Source organism: Neomonachus schauinslandi, chromosome 3 (genome assembly GCF_002201575.2).
Source record: "Neomonachus schauinslandi chromosome 3, ASM220157v2, whole genome shotgun sequence".
In the NCBI taxonomy this organism is placed as follows: Eukaryota; Metazoa; Chordata; class Mammalia; order Carnivora; family Phocidae; genus Neomonachus; species Neomonachus schauinslandi.
In genome coordinates, this window is record NC_058405.1 from 143,535,069 (window position 1) to 143,554,135 (window position 19,067).

Here is a 19,067-nt window from a genome sequence, read left to right on the forward strand (position 1 = left end):
ATTTATTTATTTATTTATTTATTTATTTATTTATTTATTTATTTATTTATTTATCGGGGGGGCTGGGGAGGGGCAGAGGGAGAGCAGACTCCCCACTGAGCATGGAGCCTGATGTTGGGCTCAGTCTCATGACTCAGAGATCATGACCTGAGCCGAGATCAAGAATCGGATGCTTAACTGACTGAGCCACCCAGGTGCCCCATAGAAATGATACTTCTGATGAGAAAATTATCCATGTGCTTTTGGGAGGGGGTGGGATATCGACATTATCTGGCTTCCACTAAGGTATTACTAAAAAAAAGAACATATACCAATCAAGCAACACAGGTGATCTTTCCAAACACAATCCCCTCCCTCACCTCACCCCCTCTTCCAGCCTGAGCATTTCCAGGTCTTCTCAGTTAGGAGGGATCACTCATTGTGTGAGTCAGGGCTCTTTTTTTTTTTTAATTTCAAAATGCGGTTTTATTAATGCACTTTGGGATAAGTGCCATTCTTATTTTACCTTGTCTGGAAGAAATACTGCCAGTTACAGTCACAGGAAATTTTCATTAGCCAAAACCTGCATGTATGATGTGTGCGGCGGGAGGGGGGTGGTTTGGTTCATTTATATCATACTGCTCATGTCTTGAGTTTATAAATAACATTAAGCAACACTGTTTCCTTCTAAAATTTTCTTTAAGGCAGATCTATTTAGCATCATCTGTGTTATTAATATGTGCAGTGTAGTTTTAGAAAATTTAAATGTTCTAGTTTCTCACTGAAAATAATACATGTGGTCAAGAATAGAAAACAAAAATCTTGTTTCTAGTCCCTCTGTCTGGCCACATTTTAAAAGCACAAGTTTTTCACACACATATATATATATATATATATTACTGTATCAAAACACATTTTAACAGACTTCACAGCTCACTTAAAGCTTCAGTTTACAGTCATTCATATGAAAGATTTCTAATATGGAATGTTCACTTAGAAAGAATTCCTCACTGCGATTCCAGTGTTCTGTATCAGAAATGTAGACGTTCTTCAGTCAATGCTAGACATTTTACCTCTTCATTTATGCTCTTCTTTCAAGAGTTCTCATTTTACTTTTGGGTCTTCATTTTTGTATGCTCGACTTATTTCTTTTAGTATATTCTCTGGTAAGGCAGGTTGATATCTGTATAAATAACCATATGGACGAAGATGATAAATGAGGTATTCTAACTCATATATAGTTGTAGGATCAACATAGTGAAAAGAAACAGCAAGATCAGAACAGCAACCAGGACCCTCTACAGGAGAATAGTTATAATTCCAATACCAAAATGTTCTAGGTAGATAACCCTTGATTAAGTGGTGTTCTGGTACAAAGGGATGAAAAGTTTTTTTTCCAACGGTACCTCTGGAATCTCCCGCTTCTATATTTATAATTTCCATGCATTTGCCCAATGCTAAGTCTTCGATGGAGGAACTATGTGTACATTTGTCTGTTTTAAATGCATCAACAAATCTCTTCAAGGCTTCTTTGCTTAGTACATATCCTGCTCCTCCACTCATGTAGCCCTGCTTTACACAGGGCTTAAATCTTCTCCCAAAGTAAATGGGTTCTTCAGGGTTGTATTTTGAGAGTAGCCATCTCAAATTATCCAGTATAACCTATGTATCATCATCTGCTTTCATAAACCAATCAGCATCTTCTAAATAATGATCATGAACATACTGAAAAGCTTTAATTGTTTTCCAGTATAGTTGGTCTCTGCCTTCTCTGGTTTTTAATCCCACAGCAGGGAAGTCTTTATTTTCTCCTGAACTCATAAACAACACTTTATTACAATGCTGGGCCCATGTAGCTTTGATGTTTTTGGCCTTTTTCTCTAGATTTTGAGGCTCTGTCATAACCGAGCGAAGAATTTTAACCTTTCGATAGAGGTTTTCAGCGATGTCTGTGTTCTCATCTTTATGTTGGCTAGAATCTGCATTGAAGTTCATCTGTCCTTCTAGATGACTTTGTCCATTATCATCTGAGTGCCTAGCATGAGGATCATTATGAAGAATATTAGGCTGGGTATCACTCTGTTATCCCAATAAAATACTAAATAGCTGAGAACATAAAACAAATCCAACTGCTGATCACAAAGGAAGGTTAAAAAATCCAGCCAAGATTTAGAGGCCATTTCCCGAAAGTGTATTTCTGACATCAGCCGCGGCTCCCTATCGCCCTTCCTGGGGGGCGGAGAGGGGGACGACTGGAGACTGGCAACCTTAGCTCCTCCCGGCACCCGCAGAAGTGGCTTGCGGCTGCTGGCTGGGGCTGCTCGCTGCTGCCCAGATCATTCCCTGGCGGTGGCGGAGGTGGACCCAGCTCACCCCCTCCCACCCCCCCACCCCCCGCCCCGAGTCAGGGCTCTTTTGAGGACAGGCGATAGAAACTCAAATTGATTAAGTGGGCCAAGAGGTGAACTTGTTGGTTCATGAAATTGGAAGGACAGGACTATTACTGATGGTCAGAACCAGAAGCTATAGCACTAATTTTCTCTCAACTTACGTCTGTTTCTCTATAGTTGGTGATTTCATTCTCTTCCACTGCAAAGAGGTGAAAGCCCAAAAGTTTTCTATCCTCATTTCCATTTGAAAAGTCCTTGGGATGGACTTTGAGTTCTGTCACAGATTTAGGCTTCAACCAAGTACTGTGAGATGAAGTTAGTTCTTATTCAGATTGCATGATTCAGGGTGGGAAGACTATGTTGCCCAAAAGTAGGAAATAGGTGACTGGGTAGTCATTCCCTAGAAATGGCCCCTGGGAGTTTACTGTGAGTTGGGTGATCTGCATCCAGTCTGTGATTTGTTACCATCTTGTAACTTCTCAGTCCCTGTACATCCCGCTAGAGATGAACCTTACTTAGAAGGCTCCCTTTGTGTACTTGTTGAGTACTTATTGTGTGCCTGGTTTTGGAAGGGATTTGGAGATCAAAATTGATTCAACATGGTCTCTATCCTCAAAGGACACATGCACATGCATTTATAAATGAGGAAGTGCAGACATTATACAGCCATTACTGCAAGGCCCTGATTAATATTTTTAAATTTAACTGTGTAATTAAACTACTGTAATTGTAGCTTCAATTTATTAGAATTTTCCTTTCAGTGTTTCTCTATTTAGTACTCTATAGATCAAACTAGACTCAACTGAGCTTAGAACTGTGGAAGCTGAATGGTTGAATTCTTTACTCCCCCCATAGCCTCAAGAAGCTGTATGTACATGCAACAATCTGTGGGCTAGTTGCCCTGGTAACACGTGTGCATTTTGCCAGACCCTCAGAAAGATGTGATCTCTAATTAACCTTACAATTAACAGGTTAACAGCAAAGATTTCCTAATAATTCAGAAGAAGAGGCAGAAAATATTCTAGAAAATGTAAATCTGAGGTGACACTTGTAAACCCGCTGAGGTAGTAAAATATTACGGGATTTCATAAGGCTGAGAGACTACAAAGCACCAACATCAGAACAGTAATTGAGTGTATTTTTCCCTCAGTTTGATCCTCACATCTAAATGCTTTAAAGGAAATTAGAAAAAAATGGTTTAAAAATGTATTTAGCCCAACACCTTTAGAGTGGGTAGTGGAGCAGATGTTAGATCACATTGGAAATGGAACCTACTCTTAAAGAATTATTAATTGCGTGTTTTGACCTGTCTCCTTTCCTGTCTTGGGGGTTCATTTGATTAGGTTTCCCAAAATTACTTTATTCTCTAGTGAATAAATTAAAAGTGAATACTTTTTCATGCATGGCTCATCATTTTGTATTGTAAAATTGGATGGAAGAAGCATCTTTTTTCTTCCCAGGTTGGGACATAATTGATACATAATGTGGTATAATTTTATGGCATACAGTGTAATGATTTATTTTGTATATTTTGCAAAATGATTACCACAATAAGGTTAGTTAGCATCCTTACCTCACATAGTTACAAATTTTGTATGTACTTTAAAATCTACTCTCTTAGTAGCTCTCAAATATACAACACAGGATTGTTAGCTATAGTCACCATGCTATGTATTACATCCCAGAACTCAATCATTTTATAACTGGAATTTTGTACCCTTTGACCACCTTCACCCATGTCCTCTATATTCTCCCCCTAACTTTTCCCCCTCCCATAACCACCAATCTTTTTTCTGTTTCTATCAGATTGATATCTCTTGGAGATCCTGTTTTCGATATATGCCCAGAAGTGGAATTGCTAGGTCATATAGTAGTTCTATTTTGAATTTTTAGAGGAACCTCCATATTGTTTTCCACAGTGGCTCTACCAATTTACATTCTCACCAGCAGTGTATAAGGGGTCCCTTTTCTCCACATCCTTGGCAGCACTTATCTCTTTTCTTTTTGATGATAGCCATTCTATTGTTGTGAGGTGATATCTATTGTGGTTTTGATTTGCATTTCTCTAATGATCAGTGATGCTGAGCACCTTTTCATGTACCTGTTGGCCATTTGAATACCTTTTTTGGAAAAATGTCCATTCAAGTGCTTTGCTCATTTTTAAATTGGATTATTTGTTTCTTTGCTATTGAGTTGTATGAGTATATTATACATTTTTGATATTAACCCCTTATCAGATATGTGGTTTGCAAATATTTTCTCCCATTCTGTAGGTTGCCTTTTTGTTGATCATTTCTTCTGCTATGCAGAAGCTTTTTAGTTTGATGTAGTACCATTTGTTTATTTTTGCTTTTGTTGCTTATGCTTTGGGTGTCCTAGCCATAAAATTGATGCCAAGACCAATGTTAAGGACCGTTTCCCCTATGTTTTCTTCTAGCAGTTTTATGGTTTCACGTTCTACATTTAATCCATTTTGAGTTAATTTTTGTGCATGGTGAATTACATTTCATTCTTTTGCATATGAATATTGAGTTTTCCCAGTACCATTTACTGAAGAGACTATCTTTTCTCCATTGAGCATTCTTGGTTCCCTTGTCAAATATGAGTTGACCATATACACATGGGTTTATTTCTAGGCTTTTGATTCTGTTCCATTGATCTATGTGTCTGTTTTTATGCCAGTATTAAACTGTTTTGATTACTATAGCTTTGTAATATAGTTTGAAATCAGGAAGTGTGATGCTTCTGGCTTTGTTCTTCTTTCTCAGCATTGCTTAGGCTATTTGGAGTTTTTTGGTTCCATATGAATTTCAGGATTTTTTTTATATTTTAATGAAAAATGCCATTGGAGTTTTTTTTTTAAAGATTATTTATTTAATTATTTATTTGACACAGAGAGAGAGTACAAGCAGGGGGAACAGCAGTCAGAGGGAGAGGGAGAAGCAGGCTCCCCGCTCAGCAGGGAGCCCGATTTGGGGCTCGATCCCAGGACCCCGGGATCACGACCTGAGCCGAAGGCAGACGCTTAACCGTCTGAGCCACCCAGGTGCCCCTTTTTTAAGATTAAAAAAAAATTTTTCATTTATTTATTTTTTTTTACCATTGGAGTTTTGATCAAGATTTCATTGAATCTGTATATCACTTTTGGTAGTATGGATTTTAACAATACTAATTCTTTCAATTCATGAAAACAGAATATCATATCATTTATTTGTGTCTATTTCTTTCATCAGTCTTATAGTTTTCAGTGGACAGATATTTCACCTCCTTGGTTAAATTTATTTTTAAGTATCTTGTTTTTTATTGCAGATCCCTATTGTAAATGGGATTGTTTTCATTATTATTATTATCTTTTGGGGGGCGATAATTTGCTCTTAGTATATAGGAACACACTGATTTTTGTATGCTGAGTTTGAGAGAGAGAGAGAGAGAGCACACCTGCACACACACAAGCAGGGTAAGGGGCTGAAGGAGAGAGAGAATCTCTAGCAGACTGTGGCCAGAGTGTGGAGCCCCACATGGGGCTCCATCTCACCACCCTGAGATCATGACCTGAGCCAAAACGGAGAGTTGGATGCTTAACTGAGTGTGCCACCCAGGTGCCCTGGGGTACATTCCTTTTATACTCAATTTGTTGAGAGTTTTTTTTTTTAATCATAAATGGATGTTGAATTTTGTCAAATGCCTGCATTGGTATGTATCTGTGCATTTGAGTAAATGGTCTCCTCTTCCAGACTTTATAGATTTGCTTTGGCGGGGATGGTCTTTCACCAGTCCTCCCAGCTTGGGGTTCTGGATGGGTCAGCTAGTACTGTCCTTGGGCAGCTGGGGTTTCCCATCTGGTTCTCTATTTGGGCAAGGCTACTGCCCATGCTCTGAGGTCAGGAGGTACCACTGGCTGATCTCAGCCTTCAGGTGGGGTTGCTGCATGGACTCCCTAATTTATCCAATTAGGCTGCTGGCTATGCTCTGTGGTCAGTTTGGGCCACTAGATGGGCTCTGCTATCACCTCTAGTTGGGCAGAGCTGCCGGCTTTGTTCCTTGGTGGGGTGGTTCCACTGGTGGGATTCCTCAACTGGGCAAGGCTATAGGGCTTGGCTCTGCAATCCTTCTTACTCAGGGGTCTCAGATTGTGATCCTTGACTAGATGGTGCCACTGGATGGATTCCATGTTCATGTGTGCTGTGGCCTGCTGCCAGGTTGTTCTAGTTGTCAGGCTCTGCTCTGGGATCAGGTGGGGATGAATATTGTGCTCTGAAGCTGGAGAGGGCTGCAGGTTGGGTTTCACATGTGGTAGACTGCTGACTGTGCTGCCTTGTTGGGCAAGGTCATTGGCCAGGCTCTTTGGTTAGGAGAGCCTTCCAGCCTGATTATGCACTTGGGTGTGGCTATGAACTGAAGTCCGGTAGGGTTTTCTGGTTCCTTCCTCAGGTGGGACTGAGGATATACTTCATGATTGGACATGGTCACTGGCCATGCTTCCTGCCTGGGAGAGGCTGTAGGTTGCATTCAGCAATTGAGCCAGGCTTAGGCTGGGCTCTGCTTTTGGGTGGGGCCGTAGACTAAGCTCCCATGCAGCCAGGGATGCTCTGGTTAGGCTTCCTTGTCTCGTCTCGGGGGACTGAACCCTGTACTTAGCAGTTAGGTAGAGCTGCAAATTTGGTTTCCTGCCTCTCGGGGGTCATAAAACGGGCTCTACCTCTAGTAATGCTCACTGGCTGGTGACCTGAATCAGCTGAACTGTCCACCAACTCCCTGGCCAGACAGGTCCATCGTCTTGGCTCTGCGGATGGACAGATCCGCTGCCTGGGCTCTCTCGGTGTAACTAGCTGCAAGCACGGCTGTAGGACGCGCTACACAGTCGCCTGGGTTTTCTCGCTCGGCCTGGAGGCTATAGGCAGCGGTAGGTGGAGCTTCAAATTTGGTGGCTTGCCCAGGCAGGGAGTAGAACGGGCTCCGTGCAGGCACAGCTCAGTGGCTGGTGACCTGAACTAGGCCGAACTGCCCCCCAAGCACCCTGGCCAGACTGGTCCACCGCCACGGCCCTGCAGATGGCCTGAGCCACTCGCTGGGATCTCCGCTTGGTCGCCGCCGGGAGGAGCAATGCAGTCCGCCCAGATCTGAACGCCGGATGCGGTAGGTCTCATCCTCCCGCTCCTCCATTTGTGGGCTGATACTCGGTGGCCCAGCTCCACAGATTTCCCCAGTGATTCCTGTGAGGTGACACCCAACTGGAACTCCTGGGAAATGCCCCACGACACTGGGGAAGCTGGATGTCTGCCTTGGGCTTTCCCTTTCTCGCTGGAGCAACCGCAGACCTAGGAAAGCTGTCTCAGTTGGGCGCGGGCGAGGGGGCGAGGCCGGCAGAGGGGAGCCGCGTCTCTTTCCTTTCCAGCGCGCCTTCTCTGTCACTGTGGTGCAGGGCCTTGCTTCAGCCTCACCCCTGGGTTCTAGGATTTTCACAACGGTGCCTTATCTGTGGATTGGTGCTAACTGGTCTTCTCCTGAGGGGGACCGAAGTCAGAGCGACCTGTGCCGCCATGTCGATGACGTCACGATCTGGACGCCACCTCTCTCGATGCTCTAGTTTGTGTTGAGCATGTTTTGTGCAGAAACAGGGGCATAACATTCAGTTAAAGGGGCTAGTCGTTCCGATGCAGAGAATTGTTGTAAACAGATTTAACTACGGTGTAGTTTTGTGACCAAATATAAGAGTGACAGTCAGGCATTGAAACCCTCCAGAAAAGAAGTGAGGAAACCTCTCCTGGTAAGGAGACCCAGGAAAAGTTGCAGAATTGACGAGGGAACAGATTCTGTGAAGAAATGGATTAGTATACATAAATATTTACAAGGACGATAAACCTATCAGACACTTTCTTACAGCGAATCAAACATTTGAGGTTGAAATTAGCTGGCATGGCATCTCCTTGACTTCTTGTCTTTTATCTGGCCTTCCCTCTTCCTTTGGTTGTTTCTGGGTAGCTCAGCATAAACACCCAGGAAGTAAAATCTCTGAAGGGCTTGTTCCTATGAAAAGGCAAGATTAAAGTAGATTCTTTATGCTCGCAAGTCAGTTGGCCTTTTAATATGTTGCTAGTACAAAAAATTTATTCAGCCTTCAACAAATTTTTTCATGGCTTCCTCATTTCCCCTTCTTCCAACATAACTTCTGTTTCATGGTGAATGAAATCTTGCTTTCAGCAATTTAAAAGTAACTTCACCTTATCCACATGATTTTAGGGATCAGAGAAGAGGCCAGATTAAATATTAACCTTCAACTGTGTTGTTCATGCTGACACTCAGGCAAATCCAATTTTTCTGGGCTGATGTTTGGCAGGGGGTCCTATTTTTTGCAGCTAGAAGTTATGGAATTTATGCAAAGTTAAGGTCTGCTTTGTGTGAAATTAAATGATAAAATGAGCAGTAGAAACCTGGCAAGGTATTATTTTTTATTAACCAAGTGAAGAAAACTCCCTTTATTATAACCTTGGAAGCTTTTTTGTTCTTTTTTTCCTTCTACCTTTCTGTCACTCTGTCTTTTATTTGCTTTTTCATTTTAGTAGTGATAGGGAGAGGGGAGCAGGTGTTCCTAACTGTAAATCCTACCTCCCTGACGGGGTGGATAGGTTCTCTAAGATTTTTCTGACATCTTTGTGGATTGTCTCACAGCTATAGGACATTTTTTTCCCTATGTGATATATGGGTTGTGAAGTCACTGTGTCGACTATATTCAATACCTGGGGGTTATTGTGGGTTGTAGAAGAGTGTGTTATGACCACTGGGTACAATATAGTAGTATGACTCAGATTTCACTGACAAGTAGAATTGCATATTACGTTTGACCAATTCGAGTTAAGATTATTTTTTAATTCTTCTCCTGTAATTCACATACATCTCCCTTTTAAAAAATAATATTTTATTCTTCGTGGCTGGATCTGAAATTGCTTTCTTCTACAGAGCTCAAAGTTTATAGCATATTATTGTCATTTATCCTGAGCTGGTAGTAGCGTTATCTTTACTTTAATCACTGGCAGAGCTGGGGATCAGAGCTTTGGCACAATTTCTTGTTTTACCTTACCATTTGGCCTTCTCGATAGGTTTTTATATAACTTAACTTTTTCTTTTTTAAGTAATGTAAAATGTTTATTTTTTTAGAAAAAAGATCTACCTACCTTTTTCATAGAAGAAGAATGAGACAATAAAAAAATTAAGTTTAATAAACTGGTGGACTGATAATTCTAAACTTCTAGTAGGACCATATAATCATTTTTGCTGGCATTTTTTTTTTTTTTCACTTTGAAAGACAGACATTATTAAGTTTCTGCTTTCTTAGAGTTTGGGTACTGTCACAATATTCTCTAGGCTTTCAGAAGTTTGCTAATGATTTAATCCAACTGTTTAATTACCCTAAAATTTAAGTTAGAATTAAACAAAAGTAATTTGATAATCTTTAACTAGATATATTCCAATTTTATAACAACAGATTCTTGGTTCACGTTTTGGCTGCTGTTCTGTTCCGAGAAATAAGTGAGCTCTTAGTGAAAATCAAAGTTAATAAAATGTTTAGCATTTAAAGAATTTTTATACCACCTCCTATTTAAAGTTTCTTTTCCCCTAAGGTACACTATATTTCTGAAGCGTTTTTTTATGCCTAATATGCAAAGATTCTCCAATCCCCATAGAAATTTCCTGCTGAAAACTTCCTGTGATGTGCTGCAAAGGGGCCTATGATAAACGTAGTCTCTAATTCCTTATCTGTACTCTGGTCTCCTCTCTTGCCTTCCTTTTCTCACCGTTTCCTTTTCTCCTTGACCCCGAATTGTTTTCTTATTTGGTGGAACTGCTAGAATTCGTGCTAAGTCTCAGCTGGAGATTCTGTTTCCTGCAGAGGGCAGGAGATGTTGCAGCTACTCCTTGATTGATAAGAGGTGCAGAGCCCTGCTGAGTAGCTGCAATAAGCAAATCTCCGCTTCAGCGGAAGCGGGTGTTTTTAAGACATTGATCTCCACCTGAGGGTTTGCCTTACTTGTGAGGTGTCAGGAAGGATGACTTGGTGTACTGACATGGTCACTGGTCACATGGTTACATGACCACTGCGGAGTGATCATGCCAAGTTGGAAGGGGACCACTAAGGGCTGACATTATGGCACTCAGTCATGATTTATGTTGATAATAAGTACAGCTACGTTACCATCGTGGCCTTTATGTTGAGTTGTTTTTGTTATGACTATTATTGTTCAAGAATTGCATTTTCCAATTAATGGAAGTACTTTAGGTACATTATCTATAATAATCATTTTTAATGATAACAACGAATATGGAAATTAGGCCAGAGCATAAAATTAAGGATATTTGAATAATTATAGTGCAATCAAGTCAAAATTACTGACGTCTTTATTTGATGCAGGATTATGTGGAAAGCAGCACAAGAACATACGTGCTTTGGAAGTTGAAAGTACATCACATTTTGACAGCATCACACATCTGCATAAATTACCAAGTAGTTTGGGTGATTTTTTTTTCCTCCATAAATCTTCAAGTAAAAATAATAGTTGTAAGGATGAATTTTGAACTAAACTGGAGTGAGTAAACCAATATTGCAAGTAACTTCTTAAACATATTTGCTCTTTGAAAGCATAGTGATGTAATCTATATCTGACATAGTGCCTAGGCAATAATGAAATATTGTTCTTAGTGTGTAAAGATGTGCCATCTGACCAAGAGAATTGACTAGAGGGAAATGTAATGAATTGAGTCAATGATGAAGCATATAAAATGTATTTGGGGGCGCCTGTCTGATTCAGTCAGTATAGCATGTGACTCTCGATCTCCTGGTTGTGAGTTTGAGCCCCATGTTGGGGGTAGAGTTTACTAAAAAAAGGAAAAAAAAGAAAAAGAAAAAAATGTATTTGGTTGAAGGGGTTGGTAGATAAAACAAATATAGTTTTCTATGTCAAATATTTCTTTATGCCATGTTAGCAATGGCATGTAATAACTCAGTGGATTTAGAAGCATATGCCTTGGTCAGTAATATATTTGATGATACAGATGGAATAAGGAGGAGTAGGTTATGTATGAAATATTCAACTGTCTTGAGGCCACAAACATGAAGTGGGTCAAGGACATAATTGGAATAAGACCAAATGGGATAGAAGTCTAGGGTAAAGATGATCTGCATAGGCGCAGTTTCTTCAGTAAGTGACCTCTCTTTTCATGCTACTATATTAAAACATTATTGGAGATAACTGAACTGGTTATTTGAACTGGTTGTTCAAATAATGCCCTTCTCTCCAAAGATATCCACACTTTAATCCCTAGATCCTGTTTAATATGTTACATTACATGTCATAAAGGATTTTGCAGATGTAATTAAGGTTATGGATCTTAAAATAAGGAGATTATATTGGATTACCCAGGTAAACCCAGTGTAATCACATGAGTCCTTTAAAGCAAAAAAGAAGGTAGAAGAGTCAGTCAGAGAGAGGTGGCTGAAGAGGAAAACAGAGGGGATGCTATAGGTGAAGTCAGAGAGATTCCACGCATGAGAAAGGTCTGATATATTGTCTTCGGCTCAGAGATGCAAGGGCCCCTATGCAAAGATGGAAGGAGACCTCAAGAGCTAAGGATAGCCCCTCGCTGACAGCCAGCAGAGAAATGGGGACTTCAGTCAGAAAATACCGTCTGAAAATATTAAGGAACTGGGTTCTGCCCAACAACCTGCATGAACTTGGAAGAGGATTCTTCCTAGACCTTCCTAAAAGCCTAGTTTGCCAATGTTTTGATTTTGGTCCTGTGAAACCTGGAACAGAGAAACCAGTTGAGCCAATTTGGACTTCTTACCTATGGAACTGTGAGATAATACGTTTGTATTGTTTTAACGTTTTAAATTTGTGATTGTTAGGTCAGTGATAGAAACTAAGGCAGTAACATACAGTAAAATGCTCAGATTTTGAATTTACATCTTGATGAATTTTTCTCCATCTGTAGTCCCATGTAACCATCAAATCAAGACGGAATATTTCCAGATCCTTAAAAAGCTCCCTTGTGCTCCTTTCCTGTCACTACCCTCTTGCTTGCCCTAGAGGTAATCACTATTTTGACTTTATTACCATAGATTACTTTTGCCTGTTTTTGAACTTCTATCTAAAGGAATCATGTATGTACTCTTGTGTCTGGCTTGTTGTATTCGTTATATGTCTGTAAGGTTTTCCATATTGCTGTCCATAGCAAGTTTGTTCTTTTTTATTGTTACACAGTAATATGCTTCTGCTGTGCAGCTTTGTAAATTGCTATTCATTGTATGACTATAGCACAATTTATTTGCCCATTCTGCTATTGATAGATATTTAGATTTGTTCTGGTTTTTGACCATTATAAATAAAGATGTTGATAAATCTGATTTCATCAATATCAGGAACTTCTGGTTACTGAAAGACACTATTAAGAGAATAAAAAAGCAAGTCTTAGACTGAGAGAAGATACTTGTAATGCATGTATCAACATAAGACTTGTATCTAGAATATGGAAATAACTCCTAGAAGTCTATAAGTAAAAACAAGCAATTAAAAAAAAAAAGGGCAAGCAGTTCAATAAAAAGTAGGCAAGGGCTTGAATGGGCATTTCACAAAAATGGATATACAAAAGGCCAGTAAGCCTATAGACAGGTGCTGAACATTGTCGGTCACCAGAGAGATGAGACAGAACAATAAGATACCACTACACAGATAGCAGAATGACTAGAATTATGAAGAGTGTTTTTAATGAGGACACGAAGCAAGTGTAACTCTCATATTACTGGTGGGAGTTAAATTGGTGCAAACGTTTTGGACAAATGTTCTGCAGTGTCTATGACACTTAATCACATTAATATTTTAGTAAGTCAAAATTCACCAGAGGAGTGAAAGTAACTAGGAGTGGTCCTACGAGAGATTTTGTGAACTCTCTCTCTCTTAAGAAAAAGACTGAAGTGGTGGTGGGAGGGTATAAAAAAGCACTTGAGAGGTAAAAGGATATATTACATCTCTGTATTTGAGAGAAACTCAGACACTGTGTAAGCTTGTTTCTTCTAGCAGGGCGACAACTATAATAAATCAAATGTTTGTGAGTAAATCAAATGTTTGTGATACTATGTGGCCTCACCTACCTGACTTTTCTCCTTTGCTGCAAAACAGGATCCAGAATTTGTGAGATGGTCAGTGAGCGCTTTTGTGAGTTGGTTTGGGCTGTCAGCCATGGCGGCAGCCCCTCCTCAATTGCTCTTCTGTCCCTGCTGCTGCTGAAGACCTGGAAGGGGTGGGGTCTGCTTTATCAGGGAGGTTGCTCATCAGTGATGTTTTTCAATAAAACTATGTGGAAGTTTTACCAGAGCAGTTTCACGTTCCTCTTAAGTACTCTAAAATTATCATTGTATTTTTAATTACTATGCAATAAAAATGTTACTCCTTCCAGAGTTAACATTTTCCTTGTAAAACCAAGCTTTAGGTGTTTTAATTTTTTTTTAAAGATTTTATTTTTAAGTAATCTCTACACCCAACCTGGGGCTTGAACTTACAACCCCTGAGAGCAAGAGTCACATGCTCTACCGATTGAAAGAGACAGGCACCCGGAGGTGTTTTAATTTTTAAGAAGACATTTCCAAAGCCAGAGTTATTTGCATAACAGGATTTCGCTCTTTTTTGGTGCCCTCTGCTAAGAGTCCATTCTTTTCTTTCTTAGGACTGTCCTGCATTCTACGTTCACAAAAAGGGTCCATCTTGATGACTTAGCGGGTCCCAGAGAGCTGAGGACAGCATCTTTAGCTACCATTGGCACCTGTTCTGCTCTTTGTCCTGATGCTGTTGATAGATTGCCCTAATTCCTTCTTGTTCATCATCACTTACTTTTGTCTTGTTATAAAACCACTCTCAAGCATTTTAATATTGAAGACCTTTTGTTTTCCCTATGTCCATTTCTTCTATGATGTAGATGAATATAGACTCTCATACTTTTCTGTTGTTCCTTATTGGCCAGAGGAAAGTAAACAACTTGATTGTTTTCAGAACCTGTCTCATGCCTCATTAGGTACTGGGGGTAAGCAGACGGCAGCAGCATTACATGGCTCTGCAGAAACATCTGATTTATTTTTATGAGCAAGTTATAGTCTTTAAGACATGAGCACCAAAGTCACAAGTGGTGCCATATACATCATAAAAATGAAAGATGTTTTCTTACATGTCATGAAATAACCCATGCATGGAATTCCTTTGAGGGGATAAAATAAATAGTCGCTTAGAACAAATTGATTTTTTTAACCATGTTATACAGTTGTTTTTCCAAAATCAATGATTTGGTTGCCTTGGCAAAAATTGAAAAGCACAAAAATGTTAGCATCTGTATCTGAGAAGAGTGTGAAAGTCCAAATTTTCCTGGCTTAAAGTATGATCTTTTTATCCCGTTTTTGTAGAAAAGCTTCTCCATTTGGAAGCTTGTACCTATTCTCCCTTCCATAAAGCAAATTTCCTTTGTTTAGAAATATGAGTCTTTAAGTGATTTCATCGGTGATGAATGAGCACAACCAAATATCCTTTGCTAGCAGAAGGGCTGGGTTTATTATTTTGGATTTATTAGACAATAATAATAACCTTTCATTTTCCAATATTTTATCATTTACAGATTGCTTTTTCTTAATAAGCTTGATAGGTAGTTTTCAGTCCCTATTTTTCAGGTAGGAAAACCACATCAGAAGTTAATTTATATGGTTATTAAGTGGCAGAAAATAAGGTTAAAATTTAGTCTTCCTACAATGGGGTCCTAGGGTCTAAGTCTTAATTCTTTTTTTTTTTTTAAGACTTATTTATTTGAGAGAGAGAGAGCAGGAGTGAGCATGTGAGCAGGGGGAGGGGCAGGGAGAGGGAGAGAGAGAATCCCAAGCAGACTCCTTGCTGAGCACGGATCCTGATGTGGGGTTCAGTCTCATGACTCTGAGATCATGACCTGAGCCAAAATCAAGAGTTGACCACTTAACAGACTGAGCCACCCAGGCGCCCCCCCAAGTCTTAATTCTAATCTTGATTTTAGTTATTTATAATTGCTTTTGTAAAAATCTCTGAAAAGAATTGTTCCTTGATGGCTTAGCAAACTTAGAGGATCAAACTCAGAGCTGGGCGTCAAAGGCCCTGAATTTTAGTTTGGACTCTTTCAATTCAGAAAGCATAATATCTTCAACAGGTTTCTTACTCAGCAATCAGCAAAATATTTCTCAGGGGCCTGTAGAATGCAAAGTGTGATTTAAGGCACTGTGGCACCAAGATGTAGGAAAATTTCTTTCTCTCTAAAGAAAAAGTCAGTTTCTGGAGACAAAGTTTATTGTAAAGGTTGAGTTCACACTAACGTTAGAGCATTATAAGGCAGATCAGTCATTGCATCTTTAAAGCTGAGATCTCTTTTAGTCCTTCCTTCTTTGTTTTCCTTTTTTTTTTTTAGGTGAGAACCCAAAGTTTGGAGAAGTAAAGTGACTTGTAATGGGGGTCCAAAGGTGCATTAAGAGTAGAGTTGTGCTTAGACTGGGGTGCTTTGGTATGTAGTTGAGTGTTTTCTGTTTTACCATTCTAAACTGCCCCAGGATTTGGGCAGACTGTTAACACAATATGTTCTGAGAAGGAAAAGTCACTGCATTCTGAGAAAAAGCCATGGAGGAGGAGACATCTGAGCTGACTCTTGAAAGATGTACAGGATGTAGGTAAGGGGTGTGGGAAGGGCTTTCCTGGGGGACCAAATAGTATGGATTAGCACATTGGGGATTAGACAATAGTAATGAGGTAGGTACTTTCTCCTGTTGGAAAGTATTGGGAAGGGAAGCTTGGAAATCAAAAGAGAGAGATCATGGTGATGTTTTAGAGAGATTTATTAAATTACTTACTTACTTACTTACTTACTTACTTAATTAATTTTTAAAATAGGATCCACACCCAACGTGGGGCTTAAACTCACGACCCTGAGATCAAGAGTCACATTCTCTACTGACTGAGCCAGCCAGGTGCCCTTTTGGGAGGTTTATTTTATAGTGGAGAGCAGGATTGATAATAGTATGTGAAAAACTAAAATAAAAGAGATCAAGTTGGAGGTTATTGAAGCAGTTGAGTTATTAATGATGAGAGCCCAACTGACATGGTAGTGTGGAAATGAGAAGAAGGTTATAGATGTAGAACTCTTGAAGGACGAACTGAAAGAAGTTAATGACAGCTTGGATCGGGGAGGTGGCAGAGAAGATGCAGGCAAAGGAGAATGAAGTTTGAGACTTGATGGGGAAAACAAATGAAAAATGCACTAGTATGAGCAGAAAAAGAGAAGTTGGAAGGAGAAGCCAGTTTTGAGGGGAAGGTGACAATTTTATTGGGCTTCAGGTGAGAGGGTAACATCGAGGCAGAAAACTTTACAAGGTGAACCGGAAGACGCCTCATGTTCAGTAAAGAGATCACGAGCTGAAGACACAGATTTAGGAAATAACTGCATAGAAAAGTGGGAGTTGAGATATGGCAGTGGCTTAAACTAAAGCCTGGGGTGGAGTGGGAGAGCTTTGAGAAACACCTGCCTCTAAGGGGAGGGAGGTGGGGAGAAGAGTCAGTGCACGTAGTCTAGGCCCCGAGGGATGGGGGTTAGCCCGGAAGCAGGACAATCAGAAAAGTGTACGACAAGAATTCAATTTCAAAAAGAAGGAGGTAGCTGATTTTAACAAGAGAGTAAAAATGTTGTATTTTTAAAGTTTTCTGTTGAAAGAGTATTAGGGAGAAATGTAATAATCCTTGTAGAATGGGTCCAGGAGATCTATTAAAGCTTATTTCCCAATCTTTTAGGGGTGTGTGGGTAGGAGACATTTCTAGAACTTGGGCTGGTGTTTTATATATTTCCTAAAAAATAGAGAAACAAACCCAAGACAATAAACAAGTCCCAGTCAAATAAACAACCTTGAATAGAGGTACAAAAAGGTAACTTTTTATTGATGGAAGTATCAATTTCTCTTTGATTTGTTTCATCCTCCTTTTTTTATGGTGTTAAATTTTCACTGTTATTATTTTTCCAAGTAGTTGACTTTAATTAATTAATTAGTTAATTAATAATTAAATTTAAATTCCAGTATAGCTAACATGCAGTATTATATTGATTTTAGTGATTCAACAATTCTATGCATTACTCAATGCCATTAAGGTAAGTGTACTCTTAATCCCCATCACCTATTTCACCCATCCCTTCACCCACTTCCCCTCTGGTAATCATCTGTTTGTTCTATATATTCACTGTTACTTTTAAAAGCAGAATTCCAATTTAGAGTGTAAAGGAGTTGGATGAATGTTCTTTAATTTCTCTGGGAAGTATCACCCCAAATTAAAAACAAATAGATTTTGACAAGTAGACAAAAGAGATTTATTTTCAAAGAGGACTGACTTAGTAATTATAATTTAGATGATTTGAAGCACTGTATTTTCATTTCCTAAACCAGTTTGGAAAAAAGAAAGGATCTTTAAAAAGTGTGTTTATAAAGAGTTTTTTTTTTTTTTTTTTAATTGGTGACAGTAGAGAGAAGTGTGAAGTATGTTTTAGCTTTAGATGTGTGGAGAATTTAAAAAGTTTAGTAGGATTACTGTGAACCCTTGACATTCCAAGTTAACATAACTTTCATTTTCTTTTTTTATGTGTGTTATTAGAACATACTTGGAATTAATTTCTACAACTTTGCTTGCCTTCAAGCTTCCTCCTGATTTTTATATCTTTATATTTACTGTGAAATGATAGAAGAATATTTTATACTTAAATTATATTAGACATCATCATGTAGTCAACTGAAATGAAATTTATTTTCTGCATTTGTAAATAACTTCTTAAATTTTATGGACTGCTTGTCAAGACTGAAAAAAATAAACTGTCAAGATTTTTAGAGAGGACATCTGAGAAGTTTTTTAAGCTCAGATCCATTCATCAAATATTTTGTTCTGTTTTTCTGATTTATATTAGAGTTATTTTTACAGTATTGATTCTTATTTTGTGTGATGAGGTTGAATAAATGTTATTAAGTACCTAAATCTTTTTGGAATATAATTTGTATAGTAGATAAACTGATCTATAGATTTGAAATCTGGATCCCTACATCTAATGATACTTTTTTCTTTATATTACCATAATTTTATCTCCTAAAATTTTTGAATTTTCTTTCTCAGAGCATGCGACATCAATGTCTTTTTCTAAATGAAAATGGAAAAAAGCCAAAAGTGGGGATTCAAAGAATTTTGCCAGGAATGTTTAATTTGACATATATTTAATACCTGCATAGCAAGCGTATAGCAAGATTGAAATACAACAATATCTCCCCAAACATGAGATCCCAATATAAAAATTTGAGGTCAGATGAAGTTACTTTGGAGCTCCTTCTGGCAATTAAAAGATTTTGGATTTCATTGTATGTGAATTATGAGTAGTAATTCTGGAGATAATTAGAAAAAAGGCAATTAGTAGTTGGGAATATTAAAAAGAGAAATAAAAAGCTAATGATGGAGAAAGAACAAATTTTTATAACAACTGAGACAGACACTGAAAGATAGCTGGTAGAAATACTGGGCCTTGGAAAAAACTCCCCAGTAACCTCTAGGAGGAAGGGAGGCTACTTGGTTGAGGCTTCAGTGAGCTAAGCCTATGGGGCTTGGGAACTTGGAGAGACCAGGAGGCTGG

At 39.0% G+C, this 19,067-nt stretch overlaps 1 pseudogene; it reads right to left on the reverse strand.

The window, feature by feature from the left end:
* Positions 1-1,083: 1,083 nt before the first annotated feature.
* Positions 1,084-2,159, reverse strand: LOC110592303 (annotated as a pseudogene).
* Positions 2,160-19,067: the final 16,908 nt, after the last annotated feature.